The sequence below is a fragment of the Salmo trutta genome, chromosome 13 (genome assembly GCF_901001165.1).
Source record: "Salmo trutta chromosome 13, fSalTru1.1, whole genome shotgun sequence".
Lineage (NCBI taxonomy): Eukaryota > Metazoa > Chordata > Actinopteri > Salmoniformes > Salmonidae > Salmo > Salmo trutta.
In genome coordinates, this window is record NC_042969.1 from 10,563,878 (window position 1) to 10,584,032 (window position 20,155).

Here is a 20,155-nt window from a genome sequence, read left to right on the forward strand (position 1 = left end):
CCGGTACGTCTTGTGCCAGCTCCACGCACCAGGCCTCCAGTGTGCCTCCCCAGCCCGGTACGTCCTGTGCCTGCTCCCCGCACTCGCCCTGAAGTGCGTGTCACCAGTCCGGTGCCACCTGTGCCGGCTCCACGCACCAGGCTTCCAGTGCGCCTCCCCAGCCCGGTACGTCCTGTGCCGGCTCCACGCACCAGGCCTCCAGTGTGCCTCCCCAGCCCGGTACGTCCTGTGCCGGCTCCACGCACCAGGCCTTCAGTGCGCCTCCCCAGCCAGTATGTCCTGTGCCTGCTCCATGCACCAGGCCTGAAGTGCGTGTCACCAGTCCGGTGCCACCTGTGCCGGCTCCACGTACCAGGCCTCCAGTGCGCCTCCCCAGCCTGGTACGTCCTGTGCCGGCTCCACGCACTAGGCCTCCAGTGCGCCTCTACAGGGATATTGACAGTTCTTTTGTGTTTCTTCCATTTGCGAATAATCGCACCAAATGTTGTTACCTTCTCACCAAGCTGCTTGGTCTTGGCGATGGTGGAGAGTTTGGAATCTGATTGATTCATTGCTTCTGTGGACAGGTGTCTTTTTTACAGGTAACAAGCTGCGGTTAGGAGCACTCCCTTTAAGAGTGTGCTCCTAATCTCAGCTCATTACCTGTATAAAAGACACCTGGGAGCCAGAAATCTTTCTGATTGAGAGGGGGGTTAAATACTTATTTCTCTCATTAAAATGCAAATCAATTTATAATATTTTTGACATGCGTTTTTCTGGATATTTTTGTTGTTATTCTGTCTCTCACTGTTCAAATAAACCTACCATTCAAATTATAGACTGATCCTTTCTTTATCAGTGGGCAAACCTACAAAATCAGCTGAGGATCAAATACTTTCCCCCCCCACTGTACATGCCCGCCTGAAGTTTGCCAATGAACATCTGAATGATTCAGAGGACAACTGGGTGAAAGTGTTGTGGTCAGATGAGACCAAAATGGAGCTCTTTGGCATCAACTCAACTCGCCGTGTTTGGAGGAGGAGGAATGCTGCCTATGACCCCAAGAACACCATCCCCACCGTCAAAGATGGAGGTGGAAACATTATGCTTTGGGGGTGTTTTTCTGTTAAGGGGACAGGACAATTTCACCGCATCAAAGGGACGATGGACGGGGCCATGTACAGTCAAATCTTGGGTGAGAACCTCCTTCCCTCAGCCAGGGCATTGAAAATGGGTCATGGATGGGTATTCCAGCGTGACAATAACCCAAAATACCCGGCCAAGGCAACAAAGGAGTGGCTCAAGAAGAAGCACATTAAGGTCCTGGAGTGGCCTAGCCAGTCTCCAGATCTTAATCCCATAGAAATCTGTGGAGGGAGCTGAAGGTTCGAGTTGCCAAACGTCAGCCTCGAAACCTTAATGACTTGGAGAAGATCTGCAAAGAGGAGTGGGACAAAATCCTTCCTGAGATGTGTGCAAACCTGGTGGCCAACTACAAGACACGTCTGACCTCTGTGATTGCCAACAAGGGATTTGCCACCAAGTACTAAGTCATGTTTTGCAGAGGGGTCAAATACTTATTTCCCTCTTTAAAATGCAAATCAATTTATAACATTTTTGACATGCATTTTTATGGATTCTTTTGTTGTTATTCTGTCTCTCACTGTTCAAATAAACCTACCATTAAAATTATAGACTGATCATTTCTTTGTCAGTGGTCAAACGTACAAAATCAGCAGGGGATCAAATACTTTTTTCCCTCACTGTAGTATTCTCACAGCTCTGTTTGCCCTGTAGGCCACTCGTTATCTGGCATAGGATCATGCAGTTTTTCACCACCAACAGTAACTGGTTGCCTTAAGCAACCTGCTCAATCAACCTATCCTCCTCCCCTTCTGCACGTTATGGAATGTATTGTGTATGACTCAATGTATAATATACACTGAGTGTACAAAATATTAGGAACACCTTCCTAATGTTGAGTTGCACCCCCTTTTCCCTCAGAACAGCTTCAATTCATCACGGCATGAACTCTTCAAGGTTTCCATGTTGACTCCAGTGCTTCCCACAGTTGTGTCAAGTTGGCTGGATGTCCTTTGGGTGGTGGACCATTCTTGATACACACTGGAAACTGTTGAGTGTGAAAACCCAGCAGCATTGCAGTTCTTGACACAAACTGGTGCACCTGTGTCATGACTGTCCTTTGAGGATCCAATGGGTCAGATCAGCTTGGCAATGGATGACAGTAATCAGACCTCCTCTCACCCACAGTGAGGGGGGGTTGGGGGTTTGACAGTTCAAGCCTTGTTGTAAATTACAGGAGAAGTGGACTCTCTTTTCCCCTCCAGTATGAACCAAAGGAATGTCTTTGTTAACAGCCTTTTACATTTTTTTTACAGTTTTAGTAGACGCTCTTAACCAGAGCGACTTACAGTAGTGAATGCATAGATTTCATACATTTTTTCCCCCGTACTGGTCCCCCGTGGGAATCGAACCCACAACCCTGGCGTTGCAAACACCATGCTCTACCAACTGAGACACACGGGACCACACTTTTCCCACCGAAACACTAACACGTTCAAAAAGTGAATACTAGAACAATACTGCTATCATAAGAATGTGGGGAATGGTCGTAGATGATCTATAGAAAACTAATGCCATATTGGTTTTTATTTTGTGATGTCATTAAAAAGGTTATAAAGGAAATACTGTAACTTGGAAAGTATATCCCCTTTATCTGTGAAGTTTCCATCCTTAACATTGTATATGAAATTTGTAAAATTATGAAGTTATTTTTTTAAAGATAGGAATGTGATTTTAGGAACCATAAAATAATCGATCTCCTATAAACTTTACACAATAAGTAGCCACGCCCCGAGGTCAGGGAGCGTGTCAGACTGACGGAACCATCCCCTTCGGCCAGAGTGCATAAAAGGATTGGTGGAGAGATTTACATTAGACCAGAAAAACATGGAGCGTAGCTACACGTTTGAAATAGTTGGAACTTTGCACTTGAACATGAGGTGAAGAAAATAAAAACACCTCCCAGATTAGACCAGAACATCGCCAGGCTGCATCTGCGCGTGTAAAGTTGTTCAAACTCTGACTATCAACATAAGGTGGAGAGAGGAGAAAACTCCCCTCTCGGACAATCACTAGTACGGCTGATTAGCTGTTCTGAGTCAAATATCTAGAAAAGCGAATTTAAGTGGCACCATCCTACTATTCTCAAATCACCGTATCCTACTACTCTCATCACCAATGGGAACCGTCAACATGGCTGGCTAGCTATCTTCCAAGGAGCATCTTCCAGAGTGAACAACAGTCGAAGACGGGAAAGGGGAGACCCCTTTCGGACAATCGGAGCCATACAAGCGTGCCGCTGAAAAGCCAACAACCTTCCTAAGGAGGGCTGGTTCCGGCAGAGATAAACGGCGAATGAAGGCATTCACACGTAACGTTAAATACATTCATGATTTCTTACTTCAAACGGGCGGCGTTTCATGTGCGAAGTACATGATCACTGAGAATAGTTTCTAAAATGTATCAACGATAAGCGTCTCTCTTTTTCTCTCTCCCTCTCCATGTCGTTGTGTAACAAGCCACCATATGTTGTGTTGGTCTGCTAGGGACTTTTTTCTCATGTATTAAGTGTGTATGTTTATTCTGTGTTATTATTTAGTTAGCTAGTAAATAATTAAACCAATTTGTGCAGAAATGAATCATGAGTAAGGCTGGGGGTATTTGCAGATCCAAGAAGGTTACGACTGTTCAGAATGATGATATGATACAAGGTTATAATTAATACGTTGGCTGTTTTATGGATGTTATAGGTAAAGACCTTTAGAGTTTAATTTGGGAGATGGTAACTCTTGAAACAACCGCTCTCGTGGTGCCTCAAATTCCTATTGCGTTAATTGTTACATGATTCATTTAATTGGGTAACAATTAAACATATTTAGTTGATTCAATAAATAACAGTCATCAGATTAATGAATGTAAAGTCACGACACCTGGCACCTACTAACATACCCCGTTTAAATGAACTCACATTTTTTGTCTTGCCCATTCAACCTCTGAATGGCACACTTACATGATCCATGTCTCAATTATCTCAAGGATTACAAATCCTTCTTTAACCTGTCTCCTCCCCTCTATCTACACTGATTGAAGTGGATTTATCAAGTGACATCATTAAGGGATCATAGCTTTCACCTGGATTCACCTGGTCAGTCTATGTCATGGAAGGAGCAGGTTTTCAGAATGTTTTGTACACTGTATGCATGTCCAAACCCAATATCAAAAATAGCACATCGGCAATAAAAAAATAAATAAAGCAGTAGTGGTAGTGGTGTAGTGGTGTCAGAAGAGATGTGTAAAACTATGCGCTGGATGTAAATCAGTGTCCAGTGTCAGTCCTGGTGAACAACACCCAGGGGAGCTGTGGATCATCTTCAGTGCCACGGCGTAAGTCTAACTGCGGGAACGCCTGTCAACACTCCCACCAAACTGCAGCAACACTTCACACACCTCTGGACTGGAGGGAAGACACTCAGCGTTGTTACAATTAGGAGCGGCACATAGAAGTTTACGAGAGTCTCATACACCTCTCATAAATCTCAGTAAACATTGCATGCAACTCATCTACTATTTTCTCCGACACCTTACTGTGCTGCAAGTTATTACTGTGTTACTGTGTTTCTTACCCGAGGCTACGGTGATAGGTACTGGCCTACCTTTTCGCACTTAATAGATTTCCAACGCAATCAAATTCCAAGCTGTCAGTAGGTGTTTCTATTAACATACAGAGGTTGACTGTAACTCGGGTTACATGTCTAACGTGCTCTTCTCTGCAATTACTGTAATTACTGTTCATAGCACATAACTATAGCTTACAGTTTCGCTAGAGAACATGCGCGTTTTCCAACCTCTGAGTTATTACAATGCCGTTATAGATAGTTACCGGCATGTATTCAGATAACTTACACACAGGCATTAAATGGTATTATACTATAATTTGGAGGAACATTTGCAATGTAATTATTTTGTTATAGTATTTTGAAGGTACAATGGGCTGTATAGGATTAAAGAACATTTTATCAGCAACCACTATGCTCAGTTAATTTGCAGTAGGCTGCAATTCAGGTAGGACTGAAACCATGATACTCATTTCCCCAAGGGAGGAGAGCCATTCCATCTCACACCAAAGATGTCAGACATTTCCTTTGAACTCCATGATCTCCTCAGCGCCGGCCCTTTTTGTTGCCACTCTGAAGGAAAAGACATCAACGTAATGAATAAGCTTTTATGTTGCGGCTATTGATTCTGTGATCTTAACAACTCTTTATCGATCCACCGGTTTGTGATCCTATCGTCTGACCAGTACTTCCACACTTTGATATTAAAGCAATTTAACTCTGTTGCACCACTCTACTTGGGCCGCCTGTAACAGTAGAGACGATGGCTCCAAAGCAATTTATTTGACAGCCCAGGACCCAATTGCACGAGAAGCCAAAGCTGCCAACCCACACAATAAAATGCAAAAAAAAAAAACGTATTTCACAATGAGAACTATGCGTACTATATAGTGATGTCAAAGAGCGTCAACCATGATGGAGGCTATTTATATAACGTGACAACATCTAATACTCCGGCTGTAGAGGTTTGATCAGATAATTACTTTGTGTGTATAGTGAACAGTATCTAAATAATTGAAGAGAAGAGAAATAGGGGTGTAAATGTTGCAAAACTATGTATTTGGATAGACATGAAGTAAGGTGATGCACGCATCAAAAATACCCCATTGTATCAGTTGTCTTATCAATGTAATATTGATGATCTGCCAGGGGTGCCTCCTGGAGTGGAGATAGATTAGACAGCAATGTAGACAGATCACAGTCATTCTCCTGCATCACATCCGTCAATGTAAAGTAGATCCAAATTGACATGTGTCCGATTGTCCCTGTGACAGAATATCAAAACCTACCATCATTTTCAGGGCACTAGACAGTTTTATTGTGAGACTACAACCATTTAAGATGGGCATGATCACTATGATCCAGAACTGCAAAACCATCTGTATTGAACTTTGTTATACTACATGTCAGTCCCCCTCATATCTTCCGCCATCCCTTCCTTCAATCTCTAAGCCTTTAAGGCACCCACATGCTAGATTTGGATGCCGATGACACCACGACATCCCGTCAAACCAACTTATTGAATGGCCTACTCTATGAAGTTGGCAGTTGGGTCTAAAAAACACTATTTTGCTCAAAACATTTATATTTTTTACCCTTTAGTTTATGTTCTTTACTGGAGGACATCTTTATGTCCAACTTTTTGGCTGCACTCGTGAGAGTTTGGTACTCGCCGATCTCTAATGAAGAGAGAGAGAGAAAAGGCTGGACACAGTCCTTAAGTTGTGTATCTGTTTTGATCACGCTGAAAAGTATCCTTGAGGAGAATTCTCAGTTGGTACTTTCAGCTTTCACATTTTTCTTCTCTGTTTAGAGCTTGTGGCATATCGATTTAAGATTTTGATCAAAATCTTTCTGGAACTAGAGGTGAGTTGCCTCCTAGATTTCGTTATGCACATTTTTTTACACATTACTACATTGTGCACGAAAATGTATTCCTCTGCTGTGGCTATCTGATAAGGTCCCCGTCAAGAGGTCAATGGGAACAAAGGGTCATTGATTTAATTCCCAATGAGGCTTTCTCTAAAGCATTGAAAAATAAGCCTTATCAGTTCTTTGAGATGTGGGACCCCTTCTTAAACTACCTTGGCCAAAATAAAGCCAACATTTTAATTTCAGGGTTGTCCTGGCTGGCCTGGCACTATTCAGCTTCTTGAGAATGATCTCTATGTAGGCTATTAGTACTCTTTTTGCATACTTGACCTCTCTGTAGTTTGATGCTTGTTGTGTGTCTATGATCTGTATACTGATTAGTGGTCTTTTTATTTTTAATTTTTTGTTGTTGTTGTTTTGTCTGTCTGTTTGTTTGTTTGTCATCTGTATTGCATCTGTTTTTTTGTTTGTTTTTTTAATCAATAAATTATGGTGTTTATTCTATTGTTATTTAGCCTTGTATTCTTGTATGGTATACAGTACCAGTCAAAAGTTTGGACACACCTACTCATTCCAGGGTTTTTCTTAATTTGTGCTATTTTCTACATTATAGAATAATAGTGAAGACATCACAACCATGAAATAACACATATGGAATCATGTGGTAACCAAAAAAGTGTTAAACAAATCAAAATAGATTTTATATTTGAGATTCTTCAAAGTAGCCACCCTTTTCCTTGATGACAGCTTTGCACACTCTGGCATTCTCTCAACCAGCTTCATGAAGTATTCACCTGGAATGCATTTAAATTAACAGGTGTGCCTTGTTAAAAGTTAATTTGTGGAATTTCTTTCCTTCTTAACACGTTTGAGCCAATCAGTTGTGTTGTGACAAGGTAGGGGTGGTATACAGAAGATAGACCAATTTGGTAAAATACCTAGTCCATATTATGGCAAGAACAGCTCAAATAAGCAAAGAAATGACAGTCCATCATTACTTTAAGACATGAAGGTCAGTCAATTTGGAAATATTCAATAACTTTGAAAGTTGCTTCAAGTGCAGTCTCAAAAACAATCAAGAACTATGATGAAATTGGCTCTCATGACCGCCACAGGAAAGGAAGACCCATTAGAGTTAACTGCACCTCAGATTGCAGCCCAAATAAATGCTTCACAGAGTTCAAGTAGCAGACACATCTCAACATCAACTGTTCAGAGGAGACTGCATGAAATCAGGCCTTCGTGGTCGAATTGCCGCAAATTAACCACTGCTAAAGGACACCAATAAGAAGACGAGACTTGCTTGGGCCAAGAAACACGAGCAATGGACATTAGACTGGTGGAAATCTGTCCTTTGGTCTGATGAGTCCAAATTTGAGATTTTTGGTTCCAACCGCCTTGTCTTTGTGAGACGCATAGTAGGTAAACGTATGATCTCCGCACGTGTGGTTCCCTCCGTGAAGCATGGAGGAGGTGTGATGGTGTGGGGGTGCTTTGCTGGTGACACTGTTGTGATTTATTTAGAATTCAAGGCACACTTAACCAGCATGGCTACCACAGCATTCTGCAGTGACACGCCATCTGGTTTGCTCTTAGTAGGACTATCATTTGTTTTTCAACAGGACAATGACCCAACAAACCTCCAGGTTGTGTAAGGGCTATTTGACCAAGAAGGAGAGTGATGGAGTGCTGCATCAGATGACCTGGCCTCCACAATCACCCAACCTCAACCTAATTGAGATGATTTGGGATGAGTTGGACCACAGAATGAAGGAAAAGCAGCCAACAAGTGCTCAGCATATGTGGGAACTCCTTCAAGACTGTTGGAAAAGCATTCCAGGTGAAGCTGGTTGAGAGAATTCCAAGGGTTTGCAAAGCTGTCATCAAGGCAAAGGGTGGCTACTTTGAAGAATCTCAAATATAAAATATATTTTGATTTGTTTAACACTTTTTTGGTTACTATTTCATAGTTGTGATGTCTTCACTATTATTCTACAATGTAGAAAATAGTTAAAATAAAGAAAAACCCTTGAATGAGTAGGTGTGCCCAAATTTTTGACAGGTACTTATGTGTATCTTTTCCACAAAAGTTAATAATACAAGCTATATATATATATATATATATAATGAAAATGTTGATTGGAAAGCTATTTTTTTATTCATTTTTAATTAACCTTTATTTAACTAGACAAGTCAGAACAAATTCTTATTTACACTGCTATCCTACCAAAAGGCAAAAGGCCTCCTTCGGGGACCGGGGGCTGGGATTGAAAAAAAACTACAAATATATATATAGGATAAAAACACACTTCACGACAAGAGACAAAACACAACACTATATAAAGAGGGACCTAAGACAACAACATAGCAAGGCAGCAGCATTGACAACACAGCATAGTAGCAACACAACATGACAATAACATGGTAGCAACACAACATGGCAGTAGCACAACATGGTACAAACATTATTGGGCACAGACAACAGCACAAAGGGCAAGAAGGTAGAGTCAACAATACATCACGCAAGCAGCCACAACTGTCAGTAAGAGTGTCCTTGATTGAGTCTTTGAATGAAAATATTGAGATAAAACTGTCCAGTTTGAGTGTTTGTTGCAGCTCGTTACCATTGCTAGCTGCAGCGAACTGAAAAGACAAGCGACCCAGGGATGTGTGTGCTTTGGGGACCTTTAACAGAATGTGACTGGCAGAACGGATGTTGTATGTACAGGATGAGGGCTGCAGTAGATATCTCAGATCGGGGGGAGTGAGGCCTAAGAGGATTTTATAAATAAGCATCAACCAGTGGGTCTTGCGACGGGTATACAGAGATGACCAGTTTACAGAGGAGTATAGAGTGCAGTGATGTGTCCTATAACGAGAATTGGTGGCAAATCTAATGGCCGAATGGTAAAGAACATCTAACCGCTCGAGAGCACCCTTACCTGTCGATCTATAAATTACATCTCCATAATCTAGCATGGGTAGGATGGTCATCTAAATCAGGGTTAGTTTGGCAGCTGGGGTGAAAGAGGAGAGATTACAGTATAGAAGGACAGTGTACCATCTAGCCATACTGCCAAGTACTTGTATGTGGTGACTACCTCAAGCTTTAAACCCTGAGGTAGTAATCACACCTGTGGGGAGAGGGGCATTCTTCTTACCCAACCACATGACCTTTGTTTTGGAGGTGTTCAGAACAAGGCTAAGGTCAGAGAAAGCTTGTTGGACACTAAGAAAGCTTTGTTGTAGAGTGTTTAACACAAATTCCGGGGAGGAGTCAGCTGAGTATAAGACTGTATCATCTGCATATAAATGGGTGCGAGAGCTTCCTACTGCCTGAGCTATGCTGTTGATGTAAATTGAGAAGAGCGTGGGGCCTAGGATCGAGCCTTGCAATCAATGCTATTTTCTCCTTCATTGTATTCAGTAGCTCCAATCACACATCTGTCATAGACAGACAGGGAATCTCCAATCACACAACATCTGTCATAGACAGGGAGCATGGCGAATAGTGGGGAACCGTACTCTTTATAAGGCACCATGGTCCCTCCCTCTAACTTTGTTATCAAGCATAATGCTTTCTTCCTTATGCAAAGCATGAAGATAAACGCTGTGAGAGACCTCATATCAGAGAACCGGGGTTACGCAAGTAACCTTAAGTTCTCTTTCAAATACTTGTTTTGGTCTCTCACTGTGGGGATATAGCCAACTCCCATAGCGATCATATACTCTCCGAAGCCAGGTAGTCTAGACAAAATCATCCCTTAGAAGCCCCCGACACTGAGGACCGTACACGCCAACGAGGGCGCAGTGACATCTAGTCGGTAGAACCTCATGAAGCTACACCCCACATGCCGCATTACAGATCTCTAGAACAGAGATGCCTTTTGGCAATGTCAGTGATGTAGTCATACCTCTGGTGGAGTTGGCAACCAACCCCTGCTATTATATGCCACTATAATAGCCTCCACTGCCCAGTGGGATAGACGCTGGCGACAAATCGGCCTCCCCGTGCAGGGAAGTGCCCAAGAGGCAAAGAGATCTCTTTCACAGGGCTCTCATTCTGTCAATGTAGATGCGCAAAGCACACACTGGACCCAAGCAATGGAGACACTTTTATTCCGTAGAGGAAAAAGGCAGTGGGTGAAAAAGCTAACAGCTCTAAAGTGAGGCAATTGTGAGCACTACTGACTTTAGGCACCGAAGAGTGTTTAGGTTGTTGGTAAGAGATATTATTCATTTTGGTAATCAAAACAACAATCCAGGACACTCTTGAAGGCTCTTGAAGACTCTTGAAGGCTCTCCCCCACGCTCGCTCCATTCTTGGGCTCGAGATTGCGCGCGAGACTGACATCAACCTCAGCCTTGTCATCCATGTAGCCTAGCTATTGCTAGCACACTGCTAGCTAAAGAGAAAGCGCGTTCTTCAGTGAGCTAGCTAGGTTAGTTTTGCCTTGCAGCTTGGGCTAACCGAATCTAAAAAATCTATGTTTCTCTCCCACAGTGGTGGGAAAAAAAGCAGCACGAAGCGGGCTGCTAAGTGTGCTGGCGGGGTGAAGGCTAGCCTTGTGGCGCTAACTTTGGCCAGAGACTGAGAAGTAAACTTTTCCTTTCAGTAAAAGTACTCAAACCTCTCAACGAGAAGCTGATATCTACACTCGGCGGCGAGTGCAAGCAGTTCACTTGTGAACAGTTAAGCAGGGAAGAAGCTCCAATCACACAACGACTATCATAGACAGACAGGGAGTGTGGCGAATAGTGGGGAACCCCACTCTTCATAAGACGCCACGGTCCCTCCCTTTGTGGTTCAAGTCTTGCTGAGGAGAGTCAGGTAGAGCTTGCGTTCCTCCATAAGGAGAAAACAATAATGAATTTAGAGGGAGGGACCGTGGCATCTTATAAAGAGTGGGGTTTCCCACTATTCGCCATGCTCCCTGTCTGTCAGTGACAGATGTTGTGTGATTGGAGCTTCCACGTAGACTACGCCCCCGAGGGAATCCCCATAGCGAGAGACTGAAGCAAGTATTTGAAAGAGAACAAAGAAACATCTACTTACCTCCTATGGGTGTAATCGTTGTCTTGCTGTGATCTCCATGTGCTTGAGAATGAATACTGAATGCCTTGCTTTTTTAGATAAACAAGGGACTATAATTGGGGACATTAATTTTCTTTCGAAGAAGGCAGTGTCAACTCCACATTAAAATCACCAGAGGCTCGATTGCAAGAGCATTCACTCACCTAGGTGTACAAAACAAGGGAGCCAGCCATGGGAATTTCACAAAAGGATGAGACTTAACGCCTCATTACTGCATGTACATGATGTGTCAATGGAGACATGTCTAGCATTACTTTCCCTGGAAATGGACCAATCAAGGTATCACTAATCAAAGTGTCATTAGAGGAAGAAGCTCAGCGTTTAATATCTGTTGCACCGTTTAATATATCTTTAGAAAATACTTCTGCAGGTTCTTTACCCAGTGTTAAACACAATATAGCAAGGTGACTAGCATTTTTCATTTTGGCTGAAATGCCACACCTGCTTTAGCTCAATGATTTACAGTGGGGGAAAAAAGTATTTGATCCCCTGCTGATTTTGTATGTTTGCCCACTGACAAAGAAAGGATCAGTCTATAATTTTAATGGTAGGTTTATTTGAACAGTGAGAGACAGAATAACAACAAACATATCCAGAAAAACGCATGTTAAAATGTTATAAATTGATTTGCATTTTAATGAGGGAAATAAGTATTTGACCCCCTCTCAATCAGAAAGGTTTCTGGCTCCCAGGTGTCTTATATACAGGTATCAAGCTGAGATTAGGAGCACACTCTTAAAGGGAATGCTCCTAAACGCAGCTTGTTACCTGTAAAAAAGACACCTGTCCACAGAAGCAATCAATCAATCAGATTCCAAACTCTCCACCATGGCCAAGACCAAAGAGCTCTCCAAGGATGTCAGGGACAAGATTGTAGACCTACACAAGGCTGGAATGGGCTAGAAGACCATCGCCAAGCAGCTTGGTGAGAAGGTGACAACATTTGGTGTGATTATTTGCAAATGGAAGAAACACAAAAGAACTGTCAATATCCCTCGGCCTGGGGCTCCTTGCAAGATCTCACCTCGTGGAGTTGCAATGATCATGAGAACGGTGAGGAATCAGCCCAGAACTACACGGGAGGATCTTGTCAATGATCTCAAGGCAGCTGGGACCATAGTCACCAAGAAAACAATTGGTAACACACTACGCCGTGAAGGACTGAAATCCTGCAGCGCCCGCAAGGTCCCCCTTCTCAAGAATACATATACATGCCTGTCTGAAGTTTGCCAATGAACATCTGAATGACTCAGAGAACAACTGGTGAAAGTGTAGTTGTCAGATGAGACCAAAATGGAGCTCTTTGACATCAACTCAAATCGCCGTGTTTGGAGGAGGAGGAATGCTGCCTATGACCCCAAGAACACCATCTCCACCGTCAAACATGGAGGTGGAAACATTATGCTTTGGGGGTGTTTTTCTGCTAAGGGGACAGGACAATTTCACCGCATCAAAGGACGGGGCCATGTACCGTCAAATCTTGGGTGAGAACCTCCTTCCCTCAGCCAGGGCATTGAAAATGGGTCGTGGATGGGTATTCCAGCATGACAATGACCCAAAACACACGGCCAAGGCAACAAAGGAGTGGCTCAAGAAGAAGCACATTAAGGTCCTGGAGTGGCCTAGCCAGTCTCCAGACCTTAATCCCATAGAAAATCTGTGGAGGGAGCTGAAGGTTCGAGTTGCCAAACGTCAGCCTCGAGACCTTAATGACTTGGAGAAGATCTGCAAAGAGGAGTGGGACAAAATCCCTCCTGAGATGTGTGCAAACCTGGTGGCCAACTACAAGTGACGTCTGACCTCTGTGATTGCCAACAAGGGCTTTGCCACCAAGTACTAAGTAATGTTTTTCAGAGGGGTCAAATACTTATTTCCCTCATTAAAATGCAAATCATTTTATAACATTTTTGACATGCGTTTTTCTGGATTTTTGTTGTTGTTACTGTAATATTACAATTATAGACTGATCATTTCTTTGTCAGTGGGCAAACGTACAAAATCAGCAGGGGATCAAATACTTTTTTCCCCCACTGTAGATATGCTACTAAACCACTGTTGGAAAAAGTAACCTATTTCCTTGCTAGCTGCAATGCCTTGCACAAGCTCAGGGACTATCCAAAAGTGGTGATTACCCCCGAGTACTCAGCTACTTTTCCACAGTGAGATACATCTTTGCCTCGTCACCTCCATGTGCTAGCGCTCCTGGAGATTCATTATTTGGAAGGTATTCAGCTGCTGTTTTCATAAGCAGTCTTTAGATAAACACAGGCAAAGGAGAGAAGGATAGCATTCTCACAATGGAAATGCATGGTAATTAGCAAATGTTTCATATAGCAGCCATGGGATATGCAGTAGTAGCCGAGTCAATTGGCTGTCATTCAGAGTTTATTTTGACTGTTGATATCTCATAGATAGCTCTGGGAATTGATAACTTTTGATTGGGTGCTTAGTTAGTTCCTTCTCCCAGTGAACGGACATGAATTCTATGGAGCACTTACAGAGTCCGGCCCCATTCCTGTTCCATGTTGCTGACACAGAGAGTTTAAAGAGAATCAATAAACCCATCAACTTTAGGACGCACTTGCATACCATACCCTAAATCCCACATGAAAGTGGTATTTACTGTGGTGTTTTTGCTGACTTTACTGTGATATCCAGGCTGCATCACATCTGGCCATGATTGGGAGTCCCATAGGGCGGCGCACAATTGGCCCAGCATCGTCCGGGTTTGGCCGGGGTAGGCCGTCATTGTAAATAACAATTAGTTCTTAACTGACTTGCCTAGTTAAGTAAAAGGTTAAATAAAATAAACATTTTAAAAATTCACTGTATTTTTTTTGCAGAAATAAATTCTGTAGTATTTACTTTTGTTAAAAAAATGGAGTGTTTTTGCGGACATTACTCTAGTATTTACTATAGTATTCTACAACATTCTATATTAAGTACTATGCATGTTAGAGGGATACTCCACTGTGTAGTATAGTATTCTACAGTATACTACAGTTTTCTATAGTAAGTACTGTAGTATTTTAAAGTAAACTGTGGTATGTTTTCATGTGGGTAATACTCCGTTTAGATTTTTCAAATCTATGTGCATTTTGATTCACATGCTTTCAGAGCTTAGCCATATGAAAAATGCACTTCAAAGCCTGTTTATTAGAGTATTTTAGCTTGCCAGTGTAGTTGCATAGCAACCATGTGAAATGTGTTGACCTGTTTACCCTCTTCATACACAAGGATAACACTCACTAATGCCAACTCTCCCAACTCTGTGGATAAGTATAATAAAACCACTCTGTCCCATACAATTTACAGAAATGCAGTAGGCTGTGCCTAGTTTGGACAGATTCTAATCTAAGCATGCATCACATTTGCATTTGTGTGTGGGAGGAATCCTAATTAAGACCATTTCCAACATGACATTGAGGACAAGTCAACACTAAACTATCGAGGTCTCAAAAGAAAAAACGTGGAATAACCTGAATTGGGCTACATGTGTGATCCACACACACCTTTGGAAGTGCCGCATGTCTGGGGTACGAATCCAGCTCAGATCACAAGCACAGCTTACAGGGTCTCCAGGCATTCATCCAAAAATAATGTAGATGCCTGTCTTTGTATGCCACGTGTACGATGGCAGCCAGACAGGCTCCACGGGTTTCAAAGTTGACAGAATATACTTGGTGAACAGATAGGTACACGTTTCGCCTTGCTGTCCACTTTACGGACTAGGTGTAGTGTATTACTGTAATTATGTTATCATATTTTCATCTGGGAACACATCACTGCTACATCATTGCCCTGATTTACGGGATGCATCACCAGATAATATACAAACATAGTTATACAATTACGCCACAGGGAATTTATTGTTTTCATTTATTTTCTAGAAATGGTATGATGTAACGATCCAATTAAATATTGACTGGATTTTATTTAATGAAAGAGAATGTTCATTTTAATATAAATTAAATGATGCATTATTTATTAGCTTAATGTTTTGATAAACAGTCAATAAGTTGGCCCCAGTAAGTCAGTTGAGAATCAGTGCTCAAATAACTGCGATTAAGAGGAACAAGTATTCATAAAATGTGCATTTCTCATTAAATGTATAATTCAGGCTTGGGGGTTAGCATGCTGTCTGCCGCTAATACAACCCACGTTTTGCCCAATTGACAGTTATGGGTTCATTTAAATAAATAATGAAATAATACTGATCATTAAAATATGCACTTACTCTTCAAAGAAGGAAAATGAAAGTGTTTGATTTCTCAACAGCCTAAAGACAGAAGAATGCTTTCTCTGAGCAATTGTAGAGTGTCAATTATTTTGGAGGTGACTATCTTATTTACATTTACATTTACTCAAGTATGACAATTGGGTACTTTTCCCCCACTGGTTATAAAGGTGTTCTTCACGACTACCCTTTTACATTAAGAACTAACACAGAGCGAGGTGAATAGAAGAGGAACATTGAGCTCCAGAAAGGTCATTATTTAAATCATCCTCTGAATCGTTTCTCAGCAGAGAAAGCCAGCAGCACAGAGCTCTATTGGAATAGGCTGATATTTTTTAACCATGTTTCTAATCTTTTTCTCCTTCTCTCTCAAATGTTGAATAGCTCCTTCTATTCTGTGGCGTTCCTTTACCTTTTGTTAAAAGACACATTTAGACAAAATCAAATCCTATTCAGTATTTTACATTCAGGGGAAGGCCTCCATATAATCAAATCAAATTGTATGTCACATGCACCGAATACAACAGGCGCAGACCTTACCGTGAAATGCTTACTTACAAGCCCTTAACCAACATTGCAGTTCAATAAATAGTTAAATGTAAATAGTCCGGGTGGCCATTGGATTAAATTGTTCAGCAGTTTTATGGCTTGGGGGTAGAAGCTGTTAAGGAGCATTTTGGTCCTAGACTTCTCTGCAGTAGCAGAGAGAACAGTCTATGACTTGAGTGACTGGAGTCTTTGACATTTTATTTGGGCCTTCCTCTGACACCGCCTAGTACATAGGTCTTGGATGTCAGGAAGCTTGGCCCCAGTGGGCCGTACGCACTACCGTCTGTAGCGCCTTACGGTCAGATGCCAAGCAGTTGCCTTACCAAGCGGTGATGCAACCGGTCAGGATGCTCTCGATGGTGCAGCTGTATAACTTTGAGGATTTGAGGACCCATGCCAAATCTTTTCAGTCTCCTGAGGTGGAAAAGGTGTTGTTGTGCCCTCTTCACAACTGCCGTGGTGTGTTTGGACCATGATAGTTTGCTGGTGATGTGGACACCAAGGAATTTGAAACTCTCGACCCGCTCCACTTCAACCCCGTCGATGTTAATGGGGGCCTGTTCAGCCCTCCTCTTCCTATAGTCCGCGATCAGAGTTACAATGGCAAAATGCATGACAAAGTTCATAAAAACATACAGTATTAAGAGTAGTAGTAAAATCAAAGCAGTAAAATAAGGATTTAAGTAGAGCTCCAAGTCTCAAAGTCAAGACTCTAATCTCAATGTCGAGTGAATGAGGGAGTTCGGCTTTGGGGTCATTCATCTTTAAGGATGCTCTCTACTGAAGTCTGTAGTGCATCTGTTAGCTTCAATTAGTTGTTGACGTTGCAACACCTCTTTCCATAGCCAAACCGTGTCTCGAGAAACACTCCCGATTTGCTATGGGCGTATTTGTTAATCTTTAATCATCATGTATTTTAAACGAACCACACTACTCTTGCAGTGAATCTAGAGGTTCCATTACCTTGAAACACATGGTTTTTACTGGAAGGGCTGAGGTTTGCCAATGCTGTCCACTGAATTGCATCATATGCAAGCATATTGGATTCATTGTTAGATTTCCTCTGTATACGTTCTTGCAGTGAGAAATAAGGCGGTCTGCATAATGATACGCTGTGGGATCTAAGCCCTGAACAGAGATGCTAATGCTTTAATTTAACGATTCCCCTCCTGCAGCTGAGGCATATTTCCAAGATATAATGAATGCATACGTGTGGATATCACTGATTAATATCGGAGAGAGGAAAACAAGCAAATGTATTAAGGCAAACTATATATTCTGTGAAGATCGACGCTGGAGACAGGAAGCAGGTACAGGGAGAACATTTAATAAATGGAGGACATGAAACAGGACAGAAACAGCATCTGGACAGGGGACAAAATAACGACATCAATGCTGACACAAGGAACAAACTGAAGAGCAGACAGATATAGAGGGGGTAATCAACAAAGTAATGGAGTCCAGGTGAGTCCAATATTGCGCAGCTGCGTGTAATGATGGTGACAGGCGTGCGTAATGATGGGTAGCCTGGCACCCTCAAGCGCCAGAGAGGGAAAGCGGGAGCAGGCGTGACATATTCACTGCTCAGTTGGAGCTGAAGTAGGACTTTTAGATAACTAGTATAACACATAGCCTGTGGTTCTCGGAGTTAGATGGTGGAATTTGCCATGCATCAAGATGATTTGTCATGACCTAATTATGTGGAGTGTGGGAGAATGATTTCTTTGGTGTTTCTTACACGGCACTTTTAAGAGTGAAATAGTGATTTAAGTCCTCTCCTAAAAGATTGAGGGCATCTATAGATTTAGATTTCTTCACTTGATTTAAATATTTCTTCACTTGATTTAAATATTTCTTCACTTGATTTAAATATTTCTATGTGCCCAACCTATTTCTGTAATATGAGTCATGTCTTTAAAATGGACTTTATCATTCAACATCACCGGGCTGACCTCTTCGTTCACTGAGCTGAGGATAAGTCTAAGTGGAAAGACTAACCTGTCTCACAGTCTCATTTTGATTGAGTGGCATAATTCATGCTTTCATCACCTGGTAGACATAATTCCCAATATTTCGAGAAAGGTTACTGCAATAGAGAAATGAGCTGTGGAAAATGAAAACTGCGCAGTGATTTTCAGTAGATGAGGAATAAAATCTACTCTGTATTCCTGAGCTATAGTTAGTTCATCACCTGTGTCCTTTCACACAGACACAGTCCTAAGCCCACACATGACAACACCACACTGAGACTAGAACACATTCTCCAATTATCGGCGGTAGAATTCAATTGATCTGAAATAAGGCTTTATAATTGCATCTTTGATGTGGGGTGTTTGAATTCTGTGGCTGAGGATTACTCTGACTCCAACAGACACCCACGTGTGGAAGCCTCACTCACTCAGCTGTGAGAAAACCTTCCACCACATCAAAAGGCTCCCTATCTACTTAGTCCACATACTGTACACCACCAGAGACCAAGACATAATTATTACTTGCATATTATTGCATATTATTACTAATATTGGTGTAAAAAGCCTCAGTGCTATAGGCAAGTTGAAATGGCTGTGCATACAACCTCTGAAGTTGAAGTAAGTCACGATGTAGATATTATTTTAAAATATGCCTATATCAGATGCTATGCCCTACACTCTGTCATAAATCAAGATGGCAGCAGTGTATGTGCAAAGCTTCAGATGGATAACTTGAAGTATGAGCGAACTACATGACAGTTAGTGTGAAGTCACCCAGGTACATTTGGGCAAATCGTGAAGGAGACATTTGGATTCATATTACATTTTTCTGCAAGAATATCGTCAAATCTGTATACTTGGACTTTGATTTAGTTTTTCCAGTATTAGTAGCCATATTATAAGTTCAACATTTGCAAAACAACCAGTTTTCATAACTTCATAACTCTGAATATTCTTATAATTTTTGTACAAAAGGAAAAGGCATGCTGTCGCACAAGGTTAGCAGGTACATTTTGTGACAGATACAGGGTTTCCAGATACTCCCGTAAATCCGAGCTCATTGGCTATCTAGCTAGCTTTGTTTGACCCCAATTGGTGCTTATTTGACAAAGTTAGAGTCGATCAAGTGAAGACCGCCCGCGTCATCGGCGTGCCATGAAGTCGTCGCTCTCTGACCAAATTTGGTGTCCTATAGGATATGCTACACCCCAATGATATAGTGAAGTCTGTTTACGTTCTAGTATCTCTGAGGAATACATACGAACGTGATTTGACTGGTTGAAACAACGTTTAGGGTTAGGTTTTCACAGATTTCTTTCTTTGCAAATTGAACGAGTGGAAATACAAAATCGATCGTGCATGCTATACGGACCTTTTTAGGATATGAAAAGGATTTTATCTAACAAAACGACACTTCATGTTATCTCTGGGACCCTTTGGATGATAAATCAGAGCAAGATTTCAGAATGTAAGTACACATTTCACCTTCAGAGGTGAATTTACCAAACCTATCGTGGTGAAAAAAGTGTTTTGTAGTTAGGAGCTATTCTCAAACAACAGCATGGCATTTTTTCGCAGTAATAGCTACTGTAAATTGGACAGTGCAGTTATATTAACAAGAATTTAAGCTTTCAGCCGACATAAGACACTTATATGTACCGACATTTGTTGTTTCTCTGAAATCTGCGTAACTCGTGACACAAGGCGCTGCATGATTTACAACTGTCCCGTTGACAGGACGGCATATCCCTAAGAA